This window comes from Canis aureus, chromosome 32 (assembly GCF_053574225.1).
Source record: "Canis aureus isolate CA01 chromosome 32, VMU_Caureus_v.1.0, whole genome shotgun sequence".
Classification (NCBI taxonomy): domain Eukaryota; kingdom Metazoa; phylum Chordata; class Mammalia; order Carnivora; family Canidae; genus Canis; species Canis aureus.
This window is the reverse complement of record NC_135642.1, coordinates 20,880,799-20,901,117: the sequence shown is the minus strand read 5'-3', so window position 1 is coordinate 20,901,117 and position 20,319 is coordinate 20,880,799. Positions and strand designations below refer to the sequence as shown.

At 39.3% G+C, this 20,319-nt stretch overlaps 1 long non-coding RNA gene across 2 annotated transcripts; it reads right to left on the bottom strand.

Moving 5' to 3' along the window:
• Positions 1–485: 485 nt before the first annotated feature.
• On the bottom strand, positions 486–18,018 carry LOC144303664 (uncharacterized). Of its 2 annotated transcripts, XR_013370652.1 has the most exons (4): positions 17,800–18,018; positions 8,040–8,101; positions 2,606–2,798; positions 486–1,987 (listed from the first exon to the last, which is right to left on the bottom strand). It is a non-coding gene; the product is annotated as an uncharacterized LOC144303664 (long non-coding RNA). The 2 variants fall into 2 exon arrangements; XR_013370651.1 differs by lacking the exon at positions 17,800–18,018 and having other exon boundaries at positions 8,040–8,355.
• Positions 18,019–20,319: the final 2,301 nt, after the last annotated feature.

Below are 20,319 nucleotides of genomic sequence, written 5' to 3'. Positions count from 1 at the left end.
TTTTTAACCTTTTTACTTTAATTCCAGTGTAGTTAACATACAGCGTTAGTTTCAGGCATACAATATAGTATATTGTATTCCACAATTCTGTATATTACTCAGTGCTCATCATGATAAGTGTACTCTTTAATTCCCATCACCTATTTCACCTACCCTTCCCCAGTTCCTTTCTGGTATGCTTTATTTTTAAACACATACCCTCAGTTAAATTTATTATTATTTTTTTCAACAAGAACATTCTTACTGGAAGCATACTTCAGAATACATGGTTCTAAAGATATCTATCTATCTATCTATCTATAACATTCCATTCAATAAAAATGAAACACACATTTTCTTTAAGTTCACACAGGTTAAATAATAAAAATCACATAAAAAGAGATATAACAAATATTACAAATTTATGAAGAATTAAATCATACCAAATATCTTTTCTAACTACAATGGTACAAAACTAAAAATTAATAACACAGAGCTGGAAAATCTGTATTGTAAATACTAAGCATTTAATGCATAAAAACTAAATAACACACTACTGCACAAGAAATGGGGCAAATAAGAAATCAAACAACAAATCAAAAGATGTCTCAAAACAAAAGAAAAAGAAAACACAATATTCTAAAACCTATGAGATCCAGCAAAAACAGATTTTGGAGTGAGATTTATGCTATAAATGCTTGTATTAAGAAAAAAGTTCAAATAGACAACATTACACCACAAGGAACTAGAAAAAGAAGAAACTTAACAAAAAAAAAAAAAGAAAAGAAAAGAAAAAAAAGAAACTTAGCTGAAATCTAGTAGAGAAAGAAAATAACAAAGAAAATCAGAAATAAAAGAGAGACCAGAATAAACAATAGTATAACATTGAGAATAATGATCAGGTTATCCAAAAAAATAAATAAATAAAATTGCAATGCTTTAACTACATTAACTAAGATGAAAAAAGAGGACTCAAAAACCAAAATGAGAAATGGAAGAGAAAAAAATACAACAAATAATCACAGAAAGACTCTGTGAAAACAGGTTACTATAAACAATTATATACTAGCAAATCTGATAACTTAGAAAAAACCCAAGATAATTCCTAAAAATGCACAAGTTACCATGATTAAATCATGAATATTGAATCCAAGAAGTAGGAAATCTCAGACCAATAACAAGAATGAAAGTGTTTTGGGAATCAAAAATCTCCCAGCACAGAAACTGTACGGTTTCATTGATGAATTTTACCAAACATTTAAGCAATTAATGACAATCTTTATCAAAATCTTACAAATAATGGAATTCAAAATCATTCCATGAAGGCTGTACTAGCCTGATGTCAAAGAAGGATAAAAGCAATACAAAAACAAAGAAGTCCAGTTTGTCTGATAGAAGTTATTACTATTCTTTCTTTTGACATCCATTTACACGATAAATGTCTCTTTACCCTCTTACTTTTAGTTTGTAGGTGTCCTTAGGTTTAAAATGAGTCTCTTTTTGGTAGCATATAGATGAATCTTTTTTTTTTAAATCCATTCTGACATCCTATGTCTTTTTTTTTTAAAATTATTTATTTATGATAGTCATACAGAGAGAGAGAGAGAGAGAGAGGCAGAGACAGAGGCAGAGGGAGAAGCAGGCTCCATGCACCAGGAGCCCGACGTGGGATTCGATCCCAGGTCTCCAGGATCGTGCCCTGGGCCAAAGGCAGGCGCCAAACCGCTGCGCCACCCAGGGATCCCCATCCTATGTCTTTTGATTGGAGCATTAAGTCCATATACAAAGTAATTACTGATACATAAGTGTTTAGTGCCATTTTATTGTTTTGTCATCATTTCTGGAGATTTTCTTTGATCCTTTCTTGTCTGTCACTTTTGGTCTCTCCTTTGCACTCACAGAGTCTTCTTTAATATTTCTTGCAGGGCTGCTTTAGTGGTCACGAACTCCTTTAGTTTTTGTTTGTCTGGGAAACTCTTCATCTCTTCTATTCTGAATGATAGCCTTGCTGGAATTAGAGGTATCATTACAAATTCATGGTTTTAAAAAGTATAAATTCCCTAGCTTTGTCCAGTGAAAGATCCTAGAAACAATGACTCTTCCGTAGAAGAAGTACACCTTGTACCCTGATTTCAACATCTAAACACCAACGTCCAACAGAAGGAAGCAGAGTCACATAGAAAAAAATGGCATATTCCAGGGCTAGGTCAGGGAAAATACCAGGTTACTTGGAACATATTCTTTTTTCAGAACATAACAGTATGCTCAAAAGCTGACAGGGAACTTCAAAAGAACACAGGAACCAGCAAAACTAAACAACCGAAAGGAACTATAACATGTTGAACTTTTAAAAAATTCATGAGTCTATACCCAACCTTGAAAAGAGAAGAAAAGAAAAAGAAAAAATACCAACAAATGCATGTGGAAGTGGTGATCTGGACCAAGAATTTTTAATCCAATGCCATAGGGTTTGCCTTTTCTTCCCCTGTTCCATATCTTAAACAAAAATCTCCCACCGTAGGGAAAACTGGTTCCTAACATCGAGGTATCTATTTGAAATTCTAAAATACACATAAAACTGATTTCAGAATTACTAGATCAATACTACTGCCAACAACAAACTTACCAAGTTGATTTCAAGGTTTTCTTGGAGTTCTTATTTATCCTTAGAACACTCCCTGATGATGGAAAATTACAGTCCTCGGATTAAGAAATTACTTGGAATCGTTATTTTTCTTCTTTTAAGTGGTTGTGTTATTGATGTGATCATACTTATGCTGATTTGTTTCTGTTTTTGTTTAGTTTAGAGTCAATCCAACCTGTGGGTTTAATTTTAAATTTTGAAAATAAAAATACATGGTTCAAAAGTCAAAATTCTATAAAAAGTATGATCAGAGTAATTACATTGTTTTTACTATCTTTCCCACTCCTTCTCATCTTCTCCTTTTAGGTAACCAATCCCAGTAATTTCTGGTTTATCTTCCCTGCATTTCATTTTGCATAAATAAGCACATATTTTACCCCCCAGTTGTATTGAGATTCACTTGATATATAACATATTTTCTTATTTCACCTTCTTTCTTACATAAGGCAGTATACCATAAATACTTTTTCATTTTTTATCTTGATTCTTTTCATTTATGCAAAAAATATTTTAATTTTCTATTTTCCCTTATTGTGGTCCTGACAAATCAGTTTGGGCCAAATAGAAATATTGTCCTGTTGGCACAAAGCCCCAAATTTTAAGGAAGTTCCCAATGACTGACCAAATATTTTATTTTATTTTTTTATTTTTTATTTTTCCAAATATTTTATATTTTGGAATACCAGTGAGGTGCCTGGGGACACCTATAATAGAAAGAAAGAAAAATGGAAAAGAATGGGTGGGGAGAATAGTGAGTGAGAAGATGTAGAGAAAAATTAGTCTTGAAAAAACATTTATTTCACATTTAGTGAAATTTCCACTAGGTGGCAGTAACATCCCAGGAATAAAGTTCCTAAGTGTTCTGGGAAAGGATGGACCTACTTGGAAGGAGCATGCCCAAGTACATAATCTCTGAATCAATCTATAGATGGTCTCAAACCAGATAAGATGCTATGAATAACAAATATTACAAATAATTTTAGGGGGCACTGGGTAGCTCAGTGGTCGAGCATCTGCTTTTGGCTCTGGTTGTGATCCTGGGGTCCTAGGATCAAGTCCCAACAGCCTCCCGGTAGGGGAGCCCACTTTTCCCTCTGCCTATATCTCTGCCTCTCTCTCAGTGTCTCTCATGAATGAATAAATAACATCTTAAAAAAAATAATTTTAGGATTCAGCAAATTTGTTTTAAATCTATAGGTAGTTAAGGTCTCTTTATAAAAGTATCCTAACTTCTATATTAGTTTAATTTTGTTTGATTCTGATTTTAAAAACAAGTAAAAAAACAGACTAAGTTGAAACATAAACTAAATAGTAAGATTTATTCTCATATTAGGAACTGGCAGTTTTTTTTTTTTTTTTTTTTTTTTTTAGAAATTATAGAGGTAACACCGTGCCCCTGATCAATTCAGTGGATCTTGCAAAAAGTACTGTTTAAGTACTTTCATGGCATTTCATGGCCCTGTTAGGACAGAGATACTAAGTCTTTTCCATTTGCAAGCTCCTCTCAGCAGCGAGGCAGGTCTATAATTAGTCTCACTGCCCAAAGCCACATACTTGGAGGCGTGTGAAGAAGCCTGGAATCTGCAAGCCAGGTGCTGCACCTATGCTTCATCCTGTTCTTTTGCTGATTCCCACTTTCTAGCTGGCTGTTGACTTACATGCATGGATTTGTGATAGCACTTGGCTGGGCTGGGACATGAGGGATCCTAATTTGAAGAAGTGATAATACAATATCCAGAAGTGACCTTACAAGGCTAAGCACAATATCCATTAGTCTAAGATGACATGAAATAAACTGTTTTCATAGGTGTAGAGGACTGATTGCATCCACTGGGAGTAGTCAGGGCTTCCAGGAGTAGGTGAGCTTTGAAAAATTGATGAGGGAAAAATATACATGAGTTGGTGTTTGGGGAAAGGTAGACAGGGTGAATAGGAGGAAATATGTAAGAAAGTATGGATAGTTGCTAATCACACCATTCTTCTGTGTTGAAATGAAGGAAAATGTGACTTCATTCTGAATGCAAGGGGTACCTGAGTGGCTCAGTGGTTGAGCATCTGCCTTGGGCTCAGGTTGTGATCCCCAGGGGGCCTGGGATCGAGTCCCACATCGGGCTCCCATGGGGAGCCTGCTTCTCCCTCTGCCTATGTCTCTGCTTCTCTGTGTCTCTCATGAATAAATAAACAGAATCTTTTAAAAAAATTCTGAATGCAAAAATCTATTATGTTCACTAGAATTATTTAAGAATCTTTCATGTTTCTTTCCTTCCTTTGTCTTTCTACCAGCAACATCATATTATAGGCTTTCTTACTAGCTGTATAAGTGATTAATCCACTACCTTTACTGTATATTTATCTTTACCAGTAAGATTTATACTTTCATGTGTTTACTTTAACCAATTAGCACCTTTTCTTTTCAACTTAAAGAAGTCCCTTTCACATTTCTTGTAAGGCCAGTTTAGTCGTGATGAACTCCTTTAGGTTTTGTTTGGCCAAATCTTCCTCTTTCCTTCCATTCTGAATAACTTGCTGGATAGAGTATTCATGGTAGGAAGTATTTTTCTCTCAACACTTTGAATATATTGTATCCTTTCCCTCAAGCCTGTGAAGTTTCTGCTGAAAAATCTTCCAATAGTCCTTTGGGAGTTCCCCTGTATGTGATAAGTTGTTTTTTTCTTGCTGCTCTGAAGGCAACAAGAGGTGTGCAAAAGCTCCCTCCCCCCCCCAGGAAATACTGGCACTCTGGAGTAGCAGAGCAAGAGCATCTAGATGGCCCCTGCAGGAAAAGAAAGAGGGAAAAAAAGAACAATGACAAAAAAAAATAGCATTAAAAAAAGAAGATGGTGGCCATTAGCTAGAGCAAGGCAGAGATGAAGCATGGCCAACCAGCAGGCCTCTAGATGCTGCTAAATGAGATGCCTGCTGCTCAGGTGTCTGAAAGCAATTAGCCTCCTTCATAGCCTTTGCTCTGAGGTAGCAGCAGGTGAGTCCAAGGCAGGTGAGCCCGAGGGTGTGGCTATTTAAGAGCCTTTCTCAGGTGGTTAGAGCCTTGGGTGCTTCGTGGGTCAAGCCCTGCTCCTTTTCAAAGTCAGTGTTTCAGGGGCTTGCCTCTCAGGTGCAGGTCTTAAAAGCTGGGGTAGAGTAATGTAGAGTTCAAAGCTTTCACTCCTCAGGGAGAAGCTCCAGGTCTTGAGTTCCCTCCTGATTGTGTCTCACGCCGCAGGAATGGACTTCATGGTGGGATTGTGTTCAGCCTCTCCTGCCTGCTTTGCTGTGGGCCTTCTCTCATCCACCTGACGTGAAGGGTCACTCAGACAGTTCGTAGGTTTTTGTTTTTTTTTGAGAAATTTGTTCCCTATGTAGCTGCATATCCAGTGTGACGGGTGGGGGGTGAGTGGCGGGGGGGGGGAGGGGGGAAGAAGGTGAGCCCAGGGTCCTCCAACACCATGCTCTTGATTTGGAAACTTCCTGTCAGCTCTTTTCCCTCAAAGTTGCCACCAACCTCAGGCTCTCTGATGGGGATCAAGAATCATGGCCCAGCATCATGGCCGTAAGGTTTTGGAGAGTCTGGAAACTTTATCTTTCTCCCAAGTTTGTTGCCTTTTGTTTTCCTTCTCCTTTGTAGTAATCACTGGTTAATAGGGAAAGGGCTAGTGTGCTTATGTACAGGGACAGCAAAACAAGAAGAAAAGGTCTTGGGAAGGGGGGCAGAACCACAAGGATTGGGGTAGATGGAGGCAGCTTAAAAACAAAGGGGGGGGGGGAAGAGGAACAGAATGGAGTGGGCCCAGGGACCAGGTGTGGGCCAAGAATATTTCAGGGCTCACAGATAGTAGGGTGGGGATATCTCATCCACAGGTTCTTTCATGGTAGAGTTCTAGAAAGTACTGGTGGCTTTTTGCTTTTAGGAGGACAGTCTAATAATTGAGAGAGATCAGTACTTTTGTAAAATATTCTCAGTTAGTACTTCCCAAAGCTGCCTGCATGTTAGAACCAGCTCAGGAACTCCTAGTGCAGATCCTCCAGTCTGACCCTGGAACTACAGAATCAGAATCTCCAAGAGGGGGCCCCAGGTCTCTTTCTTTTTTTTTTCTTTTTTGTATATTTTTTATTGGAGTTCGATTTGCCAACATATAGCATAACATCCAGTGCTCATCACCCAGTCCCCAGGTGTCTTTCTATTTTGAAGAGTTCTCCTGTTGATTCTCTGGCAATTTATTTAGGTGGATATTTAGGAACCACTGTTCTAAACATGTTAAAACTTATGTGTAAATAATTTCCCCCAAGAATAGTTGTTATTTTGCTCCATATATATTTGAAGTTTAGTAATTAGAATAAATGAAATCATGTTATGACTTAAACACATGATGAATATTGAGCTACTGTGGCAAATAACATTTACTGAATAATGACATTTATAGCACTTTTAAATCTTCCCAAACGCTTTCTTATCTATATCCTCATAACTATTCCATGAGATAATCAACCAAGGAATAGTAAATGAGCCCCTAGTGTGGATTGGTACCAGTGCTGGGTAGACAGGAAAATGTTTATTGCTCCCTCATTACACATGAGGAAATGAATTGTAAGTGACTTAACCAATGTCCCAAGGCCAATGGTTAGAAGAGTCAGGAGTCAGGACCTGCAGTGACCCAGTCTAGCTCATCACACAGTAGGCTTAGATGCTAGGAAGCTTCTGTGTTTACCTTGCTCCAGTGTTGTCATGGTTACCCTGGGGCCTCTCCTAGAGATCAGTTTAGGACTCTGTGTATTCGTCTTACTTGTTCTCTTTCTTTGTTGTATTCAAGTCCCAATTACACAGGAAAAACCCCAAAACTGATTTTTCCAACCAGCTACCAGCTCATCTCATTTTCCTTGTAGGCTTTAGAACACATGATCTGTAACAGCTGACTGTGGCCTCAACTTTCTCTTAGTCTTTATAGTCTCTTTTTTTCCTCTCCTCTTCTGCCAAATAACTCTAAGTTAGGTCACACAAATCCCCTGCACAGGTAATCAGAATCTTATTCTCTTTGAGCTCTTCTTTCCCCACAGCTGCATTTTGCCTGCCCTCAAAATCCTCCCATCTTTCTTCAGCCCTCCTTTTCCTTCCTATTCTTTCAGTTTCCATTCATCCCTCCCATAAGGACTTACAGGGCGAGGTGCTTCTACTCTCCTTATTCAACTCCCTGCTCTAAACACAGTTTCCAATGAAGAATTCTCTTTACCTGGTCACTGTTCAATTCAAAAAGCTGCATAAGCTCCTTAAAGCTTGTGCTATTAAGTCTAAATTTTAACTTTTTGATCATTGATGCCCTCAAATGGTGGTCCTTTTATTCACCAAACTCAGGGCTTGCAACCATCTCAAGCAACTTTGCCACTCCTGCCAGACAGATTTGACACTTTCTGCCAAGACACTCACCTGATGCAGAAGTTCCTTCATGCTTCTTGCTGAGTGATGTCCCCCAGTAGCAAACTCCTCTTCTGAAAGCAGTGTGGAGTTGAGATGAGGCATAGCTTTTGGTCTCAGACACTGGTTTAGATCTTTCTTCTACTCTTGACAAGCTGTGTTACATGGGGAGAGCTACTAACCTCTATTTTCTCATTTTTAATTTTTTTAAAATTTTTTTTTATTTATTTACGATAGTCACACAGAGAGAGAGAGAGGCAGAGACACAGGCAGAGGGAGAAGCAGGCTCCATGCACCGGGAGCCTGATGTGGGATTCGATCCCGGGTCTCCAGGATCGCGCCCTGGGCCAAAGGCAGGTGCTAAACCGCTGCACCACCCAGGGATCCCTATTTTCTCATTTTTAAAAAGAGGATATCCCCTCTTTTGCAAGTCTGTGGTGAAGATCTGAGATAATTTATGTAATGTAACTGGTACAATGACTAGCCCACAGTGGACACAGATTAAGGTTAGCTGCTCACTATCACTGCACTTGGAGCCACTAGCAGTCTTTCCTCCCTCCTGAGTCCCTCCTTAGACAAAGTGGAAATTGTTATTTTTTTTCCCATGTTTTCCGTTTGCATTGTTTTAACATGCATATAATTTTGCTTTGTGAGTTTAAAAAATATTTCAGTACATATTTGTGAATAAATCACATTCTCAAGTAGGCTGTGTTTTAAATGCTATTTTTGGCCTTTTATTGGAGTTTGGGACAGTTTGTCCATAGTGAGTGACTCAACATTGTTTACATTAATAACTCATCACAATATTTTTCTTCACACTGTCTCAGGTCTTGAATTTGGAGGTACTTTGATGGTCTATTAGGTCATTAGGTCTCTTTAGGTCCCCAGACTTAGGACTGGAGCTCTGTTGGTATGAAAAGGGGCCAGACAAGGAGAAGCCAGGACCTGGCAGATAGATATAGCTTGTGGATAGATGGAGCCCTCACCTGGGGGCAGACCCAGCTGGCAGGAGTGGGGAGCATGGAACTAGCTGGGTGGATATCAGCATGATTCAGGAACCTGAGGGCATTCAGGGACTGGATTTCAGTCCCTGGATGAGGGGAAATTCCCTTGTGAGAACAAGGTGGAGCCTCACCCTCACTCCTGGTCTTTAGTGGGTATATTCCAGTCGAGGCTTGCACAAAAAGCTGAATGTGGGAGAGAGAAAGTTACATGGCTTCTCGGGTACCTGGAGGTCAGGGAATGAGACTGAAATCTCCAGCCCTCTAATCTTGTGGATGACTACAATGGCAACCAGCCCTATCCTTACATGCTTTCCAAATGTTTCCTCATTAATATAACAATTTTTCTCTCCACTTTGGAAATTACAAGGGTTTTAGAAGTTCTATGCTGGGTATGGGGATGAAGACCAAAAAGATATTTTTTTTATTATAAATCACAGTCTCATGGGTACACATGAGATGAGTTCGTTTCAATAAGACAAGGAATGCAGGGGATCCCTGGGTGGCTCAGCAGTTTAGCGCCTGCCTTTGGCCTAGAGTGCTACCCTGGAGTCCCGGAATCGAGTCCCGCATCGGGCTCCCGGCATGGAGCCTGCTTCTCCCTCTGTCTGTGTCTCTGCCTCTCTCTCTCTCTGTCTATCATGAATGAATTAAAAAAAAAAAAAAAAAAAAAGAAGACAAGGAATGCAGGATCAGAAAAGGGCTGGATTGGTCCTTGGGCCTTGTAGGTGGGGCCCATGTTGAGGAGCCTGTGGGCAGAGGAGGCTGGTGGGAACTTACTTTTCTGTTTCTAGGTACTCTCTCTTAGAACCCCTGTGGGATAATCTCTTCTTTTTTTTTTATATATTTTTTTAATTTTTATTTATTTATGATAGTCACATACAGAGAGAGAGAGAGAGAGAGGCAGAGACACAGGCAGAGGGAGAAGCAGGCTCCATGCACCAGGAGCCCGACGTGGGATTCGATCCCGGGTCTCCAAGATCGCGCCCTGGGCCAAAGGCAGGCGCCAAACCGCTGCGCCACCCAGGGATCCCGTATAATCTCTTCTTAATGTTGTATTATCTTCTCTTTATGACACTACGTGCTTGTCCATGTTTAATTTGTCTATCAAACAGAAGACTTGATGTGCAGATAAACTCCTAGACTCAAGAAAAAATGTGATTTCTAACAAAAACTTTGTTTAGAACATTGTCAATTTATGCAGTTACTTCCTCTAATATGTATAGTCTATGATAATCAGTGGATTTTCTCAAGTATAAATTTGAGGTTTTGAAAGATGATGCTTAACAGTGAGAACTACCTAGTACTTGAACTACTAGATTTAGAATAATATATCTAGTCACTCCCAGTCATCTATAGAATGGGCACATTTAACTACCTTATTTATTCACACAATTTCCCCCATGCCATCAATTGAGTCCTGTTCATCTGTACTTTGGCTTTTTTTTTTTAATATTTTATTTGAAAGAGAGTATGCACGTGTGTGAGAGAGAGAGAGAGAGCATGAGCAGGGGTGGGCAAGGAGGGGGAGAGGGAGAAGCAGACTCCCCGCTGAGATCTGGTCTTGGGGCTCAATTCCAGGACCCTGGGATCATGACCTGAACTGAAGGCAGACACTTAACTGACTGAGTCACCCAGGTGCCCCTGTATTCTGGCTTTAAAAAAAAAGGATTTACAGTGCAGACAGACTTCTTGATAGAAGGAGGTGGTGGCAGTATGGGTGGGTATAAAAGAACAGCAGAAGGAGAAAAGGATAAATAAAAAATGACTAGAAAGTGATGTTTTTATTAAAATCATTTCCAATTTCTAGTCTGAAGGGATATGCAGTCAGTAAAATTTGCTTGACTTTACAAGATACACTTCTATCTGATCATTCTTGGCATTGTGCCTTCAATTCCAGTATCTGACACCATATTAGGGTGTTCAGGTGTATCTTATGACTGAATATATTTCATTCAATTTTATACATTTCTGTGTTTGGACCATTGATGCTCTCTTTTGCTAACCATGTACACATATGATTGTTGTATCTTTGATAATTTCTTAGTGTACATTCCCAGCAATGGAAGGATTGAGTTTTAAGGTATGTACATGTATGAAGTGTTTGATAAACTGCCAGACTGAGCTCCAGAATGGTTGTGTCTGTCTACCCTCTCTCCACCAATATATGAGAGAGACTGTCCCAGTGCAGCTTGTGGAAGGATGACAATGTGATAGGTTCTCTCAGCGGCTAGAGTGATACGGAGATGATCATTATGGTTGGTAGGTTGTACTCACAGCTTTTACCAAAATATTGTTAACTGAGTTGATCAGTGGGACTTTGGTAAAAAAAAAAAGAAGCTGAACAGAAAATCTTGAAATCTTGTCACCAGGTGTGGTACAGTGGAAAGATCATTAAAGTGGCAGAAGCCCTGAGTTCTGAGATTAATAAATGTTGGATTCTGTCCACTTTCCTCTTTGACTATCATTTGTGTCTAAGATGGTGCTCCTCCCATCTTTAACTCTGTATATGGCAATAAAGGTCTGAGTATCACTTCATAAGAAAAGCCTGGTGAGTATTGTTAATGAGGGAGAGACAGCAGATGCCTCACAGTGTGAAATGACACAAATGAGACTCTTCTTGTCCCCCAATTGTTATGTATTTCCTGACAGTATACATTTTTGCCTCCAGACACAGTGATTCAGATCTTATTCCAAGGGTACTTCAGTTGGAGAAGCTTCCAGTAACTGCAGGAAAATGTGACTGGTAGTTAATCAAGATGTCTAAATGTCATTCGGTGATTGATTACTCGTGAGTCATGATGACGCACTATGATGTCCAGCATTTAAAGGACACAGTGGCTCTCCTCAGCCAGTGCTGCACAGAAAGATAGATGTACAACTTGTGATCCCTTGGGATGAGTCCTCCCAGAAAGTTCTGGCTAACATAGGGAACCTAGGCATCTCTCAAAATGTTGCTTTTTAAGAATAGTTTATTCATTTATTGGTAAGAACCAGGGCTTTGGGGGCATTGCATTTGTGTAGCCCATTGGATGACATGTGGTAGGTCCTTATTTGATGAATGAAACCTAATGAGAGAATGAATGGAAAAGTATTCAGGGAAGGTTGACATTGTAACTGTGCTAGCATATTGCTTGATTCTGTGGCTGTAATAAGTATAAGTAGCTCCTGCACATGCCTGATGTAGAGGAGGACATCAGTATTATGAGTGCCCTGGCAAAGTATGAACAAAAGCTGTAGGGATACAGAATTCAGAACCCCAGCAAGAGAATTTTTATTGGTTCCTCAAGGAAGTACTTTTATTTCTCCTAGTGTTTCAATTATAATAAAATAATATTTAGTGAATACTTTCTATGTGCTAGGCACATATTATTTTATTTCATCCTCGTAGCTTGATGAGGTAGATTCTGTTATTCTTACTCCACTGAGTAAGATACAGCCACTGAGACACACAGGGAGATTATCCAATGGTATTCAACTACATGGTGGCAGAGCCAGGCTTAACCTACAAACAAGCTTGACTCCACAGTCTCTACTCTCATCCTTACGTGATGTAGCTTCTTCAGACACACAGGGCTGTTCTGTATTCTCAGTACCATGTCACAGGAATAATTCCCTCAAATGAGACATCTGGTCACTTTCATAAAAGAGAGAGGGGAGGAAGTAAACTCATTTCTACTTACCAATTAAGCACTACTCATTTAGCAAAGGAAACAATTAGGATAAAATATCTTAATCATGGAAAAATCAAACAGCCCTTCCAAACCAACATTTAAGCCACATTTGCTCCCCCTGGCTTTATCCCTATATGGGTGGTAGACCAGTTGGTCTTTTTCATTTTTCTCCTGGACATTTTGAGATTTTATAGACATACAGAATGCATTTCTGAAGTGCTTTTAATTTGAAGTTTCTGCATAGCACTCCTCCCTTTATTCCTTGCCATGATAAACATGCCCAGATAGCAAGTTCACAGAAGGTTGTGAGCTTTGAAGTCTTTGAAAATTATATGATAATGTTGTATATGTAATCATGGGTGAGAGCAAGCCAACATCTCCTTGAGTGCCAGACACACGGCCCCTATAAATCCTCAGCTAAGAGCAGAGAGTGGTGGTCCTGTTTACTTAAACTCCAGGATGGAATGGGCATGGTTAGCATCACAGTAATTGACACAATCAGGAGATCCAAACAGATTTTTCAGCTACTTGTTGTGCGCATTTAAATGCTGTGCTTATATCCATAATTCAGAATAAGAAAGTCTCCACACTCAAGGTTGGATTAAAAAAATCAGCTTCACCTTTCATTGAAATGTACATGAGAGAATTATTAAATGTCTAGGGGACTTTACAGTTTACTCGTGGGGAGATAAGAATTTATCAGTGAGAATTTGCACTTTTTTGGAGGCCCTTTGAAGTTACATTTGTGTTCCCTTAATTGGACCAAAAGTTTCCCAGTCGGATACAAGAAGAGTCTAGGACATTTCTCTTTATGGTGCTCTGTTCCAATGGCATCAGTATTTAGTTACAGTTTTATGGATGTCAGGCTTGAATTATGATGACCTATGAAAATAAGTCTAGGAGGTAGACCCCAATTCATTGCTTAGCAGAAATATCTGCTTACTGTGTTGCTAGATGAAATCCCATGCAGAATTCTTGCACTTGGATATTCGGTCATTTTTCTCCCCACAATTTTGTAAAATTATACAAGTTGTGATGAGATTGTTTTAAATTTGAAAGAATGTCTGGGAGCTTAGATAAATGTGCATTGCAAAGGTTACCCAAAGCAATCCTGATGGACAGACGTGACATGTCAAATGTTCTGGGTGTTCAAACGATTCCCACAAACCACAGTGAAAATGATTCACAGAAACAGGGTCAAAATGAAAGGTTCTCTGAAGTGTGATACCATTAAGTCATGGTAGAATGATTAAAGATTGACAGCAATAGGGAAAGACTATTCAGAATATTAATAGAAGGTAAAATCCAAATGATGAACTCTAGAGTACTTCCTTGATCGACTTACAAGTTGAGAATTTGTCATGCTAAATATTGAATGCAGGTGAAACTAAGAAAGTATGGAAATGAATATGTCACAACTGTACTTCAAAAAGAGAAAAGAAGGCTTTCTGATTTCAACCAGCTAAGGTCTGAAGACCTTTAAATCTTTCTCTAAGGTTAGATTTTGAGACTCTGAGTTACGACTTAGTCATTGTAGACCTCCTACGTGAACGCTCAGGCATTCTAAAGGATCTGGTTAATGATGTGTAGGTTTCGTTTCACTGCTGTGAGCAAAAATAACTTCACTCTCACATCTGGTGAGTCACAGAGTGACTGTTGGACTTGAAATGTTTCCTCCTCCTGTTTGGTGATACGCTAGCTGAGATGGGTGCAAGGAGCTCACATAGATGACCCAGAACTTGTTTCATCTTTTCTCTCCCAACTTTTGTCAGTGTCTCCCAATATTCCTCCAGTCATTAAGGCTCAGAACTTGGCATCATCTTTGACTTTCACCCTCTCCTTTCCCTTCCTGTTGCCAAATGTTATTGATTCTATCTTGGGAATACTTTTTTTAAATAAATTTATTTTTTATTGGTGTTCAATTTGCCAACATATAGAATAACACCCAGTGCTCATCCCATCAAGTGCCCACCTCAGTGCCCGTCACCCAGTCACCCCCACCCCCCGCCCACCTGGGAATACTTCTTGAATCTATATTTTGTTCTCCATTCCCACTGACATTGACTTAATTTACATTACTGTTATCAATTGCCAAGATAATTATCAGAGGCTATAATTTACCTCTAACAAATTTTTTTCCTTATTTTCCATTCTTTACAAGATACAAGATTTCCTATTTGCAAGATAAGCTATTGCATAGCATTAGATGATCCTTGCAGATACTGGCTTTTTTTTTTTTTTTTTTTAATGTTTCTGTGCTATTGCTGTTCTCTCTCCTTGAATGGCTTTCACTCCTTATTGTGTATATATAAGTTGTACCAACTCTTCATGGCCCAGTGCAAATGATTTCTGTTCTCCCAAAGTCTGCCTTCATCATGAGCCTCTTCTCCACTTGCTGTTTTCCCTTCTCCAATGTAATTTTCTCTTTACCTTTATAAGGGCACTAATCACTGCATAACTTGTCATACTTTATTTCTTCTACTATACTCCAACTTTTTAACATAAGAATCCATGTCTAATTAATCTTTACATCTCTGATACAAGCTTAGGATGGCTGGTTCTGTGCTTTTCATTATGCAAATCATGTAACTCTGGAAATAGCCTATATCTAAATAGTGTCAAAAAAATTGTTTTCATGTCAGTTTCCTGAATGCCAAACCATAGACCAATTGCTGAATGGCGATTGTAGTGTGATTACTACTAACCGTATTATAATTTATGATAATTATATATATTATTAGTATTACTCCTAATGATATTACTAAGACTTTGAAAAAAAAGACTACTGAAATATACCAATGCTTTTAGATATTGATGTTAAAAGTTGTAAGGTACTGGGATGCTATTTTTTTCTTTATCTGATTGTAATGAGCTAGAATTTATATTTCTAGGATATAAGGGAGAATCAGATGCGTCTAGACTTTGGAGGTAAATAAATTCATACTAGCTCCTGTATAGAATGAAGGGAAGTACCATTATACAGAAGCAGAAATAGTAGATAGGCTAGGCATATAGATTCTAGAATGAGATTGCCAGGTTCAAATTCCAGTTTTGACACCTTCTAGCTCAGCAACATTATGAAATTTCCTTAACATTTCTTTCTCTGATTCCTTATTTGTAAAAAAGCTTACATCAGAGGATTGTTGTAAGAAATAACTGAATTGCTCTGTGTAAAGCACTTAGAACATAGTAAGTACTGTTTAGCTATTAGGAGTTCTTACCTATCATTATTATTATGGAATGTTAAACATTATTAGTCTGAGATTCTTACTGATGAGACCCAAAGAGGGTTGAATGACTTGTAAGATTGTTCAGATGCTCCTCAGAGCCTGGGCAATCTCATCACAGGGGTTGTGTGTGGTTATATTCTGTCCTAGGCCTAGTGTAGGACATTGAATTGCCACCCTCAAGTATTAGAGGCCCAGACATATGGAAGGTGGAGACTACAATAAGGTAAGTAATGTGCCATGATGCAGAAGTGCAGCATCTTACAGGGGTTCAGAGGAGTTCCAGATTTCTTAGAGAGTCTCCAATCTTCCTAGACTCTACCCTGTAATTTCAATATTGGCTGTTTATTAAACTGCCTATTATATTTGTGCTGGGTTCAGTAGTGTGCCCCCCAAATTCATGTCTACCTAGAATCTTATAATGTAGCCTTATATATAAATAGAATCTTTCTAGATGTGATTAATTATGTTAAAATGAAAGACTAAAGTGGGCACTAAATTCAGTGCCTGGTACCTTTATAAGAAAGCCATGTGCGGGCAGCTCCGGTGGCGCAGCGGTTTGGCGCCGCCTGCAGCCTGGGGTGTGATCCTGGGGACCCGGGTAGAGTCCCACTTTGGGCTCCCTGCGTGGAGCCTGCTTCTCCCTCTGCCTGTATCTCTGCCTCTTTCTCTCTGTGTCTATGAATAAATAAATAAAATCTTTTTTTTAATAAATAAATAAAATCTTAAAAAAAAAAAGAAAGCCATGTGAAGGCACAAAGATACAGAGGAGACACACAAAGAATACTATGTGACATGGAGGGAGAATAAAGGGATGTCTCTAAATGAAGGAATATCAAGGATTGTCAGCAATTATGTGAAACAGATTCTTCCTCACTAACTCCGGAAGGACACAATCTTACCAATACCTTGATTTTTAGACTTTTATCAACCAGAACTGTGAGGGGGAAAAAGAATTCTGTAGTTTTAAGCCACCTAGTTTATAGTAATTTATTGTCACAATCTTAGCAAACCAATATAGCATTCTTGGTAAGAGTTTGACTTTTCTAGGTGACAAGAAGAAGGCATACATAGATTGCCTTCAGTGATGGAAACAAGCGTAGTGGGTCACAGTTTACTTATTCTATTATTTATATTCCTTAAAAATGTTGTTTACATTTTTACAAAGGATCTGTTTTTTTCTCAGACAGCCTGACAGTTAAGTAGGGAAAAATAATCTCTAACAAAATTTGAGCTAGGAGTGCCTGGGTGGCTAAGTTGATTAAGCATCTGGCTATTGATTTCGGCAAGAGTCATGATCTCAGGGTTGTGAGATCAAGTTCCATGTTGGGCTCCACATTCAGTGTGGAGTCTGCTTGAGATTTTCTACCTCTGCCTCTCCTCCTCCTCCTCCTTCTCTCTCTCTCTCTCTCTCTCTCACACACACACACACACACTTGTGCTCATTCTCTCTAAAAATAAAAAAAATCTACCCCCTCCAAACAAACCTTGAACTAGTTAACTTATGTATCATAGTCTTTTACAGTTCTATTAAGCTCCTTTTGATTATTCAGTCTTTTTAGGGCCTTTGGGTGTCCTTCTCCTCTTGTTCCTCTCCAAGATGGGAAGCATATGGGTACATGGAGGAATCATTTGACTCTGTGGCAGGTGGGACACATGCTAGGTCTTCTGGTTTCTCTTTGTTCAAGGAGATTGCTTCATTTTGACCTACGCCTTGCTCTTTGTCAATCACAAGGAGGCAGGAACGCAGCCTCAAGTGTCTGGAGTCACCCTCTTCCTCCACTACTTTCCTATTGCTTCCAATCTTGCTGGATTTGGTGCCATGATGGACAAGGGTGCCCTCTAGAGCTGGAGGAAAAAGGCCACTTACCTGAGTGCTTTCACATCTTTCTGGATGCTTCTATAGCCGGCACCCTCTGAAGCTTAGGTCTCAAGCTAGAAAAACAAGGATTCTGGTATCCATCTCCATTGCTTCCCCTTTCTGTCTCTGGCATGACTTAACCCCATGTCTCACCTCCTTTTCTGGGAAGATATTTATGCCTCTTCCCCTTGACAGACTGGATACAAGATGAAACACTAGCTTACCAATAAGGGAAAACCTGAAAAACATCTTCCCTACCCAAGGATGCATAAGAATGTGAGAATGCACCAGACATAGCTTTATCATCCACTCAGTCACTGTAGGTCCCAAGCCTTGAAATTGGAGCATGTTGTACCTAAAAGTAGCTCAGCATTAGTGGGAATGTGTCTAGAACTGAAGTGATGCACACTTTGTAGTTTTTTTTATCTGGAATTAATATTTACTAAAACTAAGACTTTAACGGGATCTGTTACTCTCCATCAGATATGGGAAACCTCTGGAGGGCAGGATGACTCTGGAGCTAACGCAGACAATTTTGCCTCCCTCCTGCCATCGTGTGCTTTTGCCTCCTACACCACAACCCAGTACAGCCTTCCAGCTTCATAGTAGGTGGATTTTCTTACAACTTACAGCACAGCACAGTTGTAGCACCTTATGCAAGAAAGAATGCATGCTTTCCTCAGAGGTGGGGTTCCCCAGGTAGCATTTGACTTATTCAGGACTCAATTCCTGTCTAACCCTTGCCTGGTCTCTGATCTGCTATGACCTAGTAATTATCCTCACTGATGTGTTGAAGTGATGATGAACTCACTTTTGCCTTCCACTCACTTTTGCCTTCACTGATGTACTGAAGTGATGATGAACTCGCTTTTGCCTTCCATATTCATGAATGCTATAAGATGTGGGTTTGTGATTCACTCCTGCCATTTGGAATGGAAACTCAGATGGTAGCAGAGGGCTGCCATGGAGTAGTAGCCAAGGGGAGAAGATAAAAACTATCAATGATATTTATTCTCATGGACTATTAGCTTGGGGCGTTAACCAGATCTTCCCTATTTATCTCAGGATTTAGTTTCAAATCCTGAGGTTTTCCTGTGATACCTTCACAAATATGTAGAAATAAGTAAGCCTTCACCTATAGTTCCAAGGCACATTTGGACAGGGAGTACTTCTGTTAGCGTTCTTACCATACTGCATCACAGTGACTTATTGACAATTCATTTCCCTTCCACAAGAAAAGCTCTTGCTAGGGCAGAGACCAGATCTTGGTTATCTTGGGATCTCAAGGTGTTACAGAGGAATTGGTATAGAACTGGGGCTTGGAAAATGCTGATGAATGTATGAAATGTCTCCTAGAGATAGTCCGGATTAGGAGCCTGAACTCCTTTGGTCTTGGATCCTGCCCTTTCCAAATCACATGTCAGGGATAGGGAATCTTCACACCTATTGATGCACAGTACAGATTAAAGGGTAAAGAGATAAAGGTAGGAACTTCTTTAAAGCCATATGGCCCTGGTCATTCCTTCTGTTGGGATGACAGCCTGTTAAGGAGAAAGGGGGCTGGAGTGAGTGTTAGAAAATCCTGAGTGTTTGGCTCCTCCTGTGTCTTGAAGGTTCTGAGACAGCAAGAATCATTGGAGCCCTGATACCGATGCAGATCAACTCCTTCTTTCTGGTAAACACTTACTATTGTCGTAAGGACTTCTTAAGATGCCAATCTATGGAAAAATGGGGCCCCCAAAAATTTCCTGGGCACTTATTATACGCAAAGAAGATACTGCCTTCTTGATAGCAAGAGATATCATTTAGGGGAGAGTTTTCTCTCAGTGGTGCCAACAGTTAGTGCCAGGATCCGTTTCTGGCTGTGGAACATTTGTCATTTGGAAATGAACTGTTAGAATGGCTTTTATAACTAGGGATTGTCTGGCATGGAGTTAGGCTGTTTGGTTTAGAGCTGGGTCATCTAGTTCTGGAACACAAGGTTCAGAAGGAATTTAAAAGGGCAAGTTAAATGCAAATCACCTGGTTTGGGTGTGGTGGCTTGGATAACAAAAAACTTTCTGCATTCCACTGTTCTGCTTTGTGTTTGAATATCAGGACTAAAAGGGGTACTCAGGAGAGCCCTTATGGGATATTCCAAATTGCTGGGAGAAGCAGGTCCTCAGGGGTGACTTAGCACCCAGGAATTTAGATATCTTCTTTATTTTTGAAATCATACCTGCTAAATTTTAATACAGTGGTAGGTTTATATTTTTAATTTACTTTTAATTCCTGAAATTTTAACAGTAGAGCAGACAACTCCTCTATTCCTAAGTCTACGTTCCTACCAGGGGCTTAACTTCTAAAGAAATGTCTTTCTTCTTGCATTTTCTGATTTTTTTTTTTTTGTGAGTTAGTTGAGTAATAACTAACTCAACTGTGAGTCTTTTCATTGAGGATGGAAAGTCCCACATAGGAAATTGTACCACAGAAATGGGTCAATCGTTTCTGTTGGCCAACGTAAGGAAACCTTTCTTACACAAAAGGTTA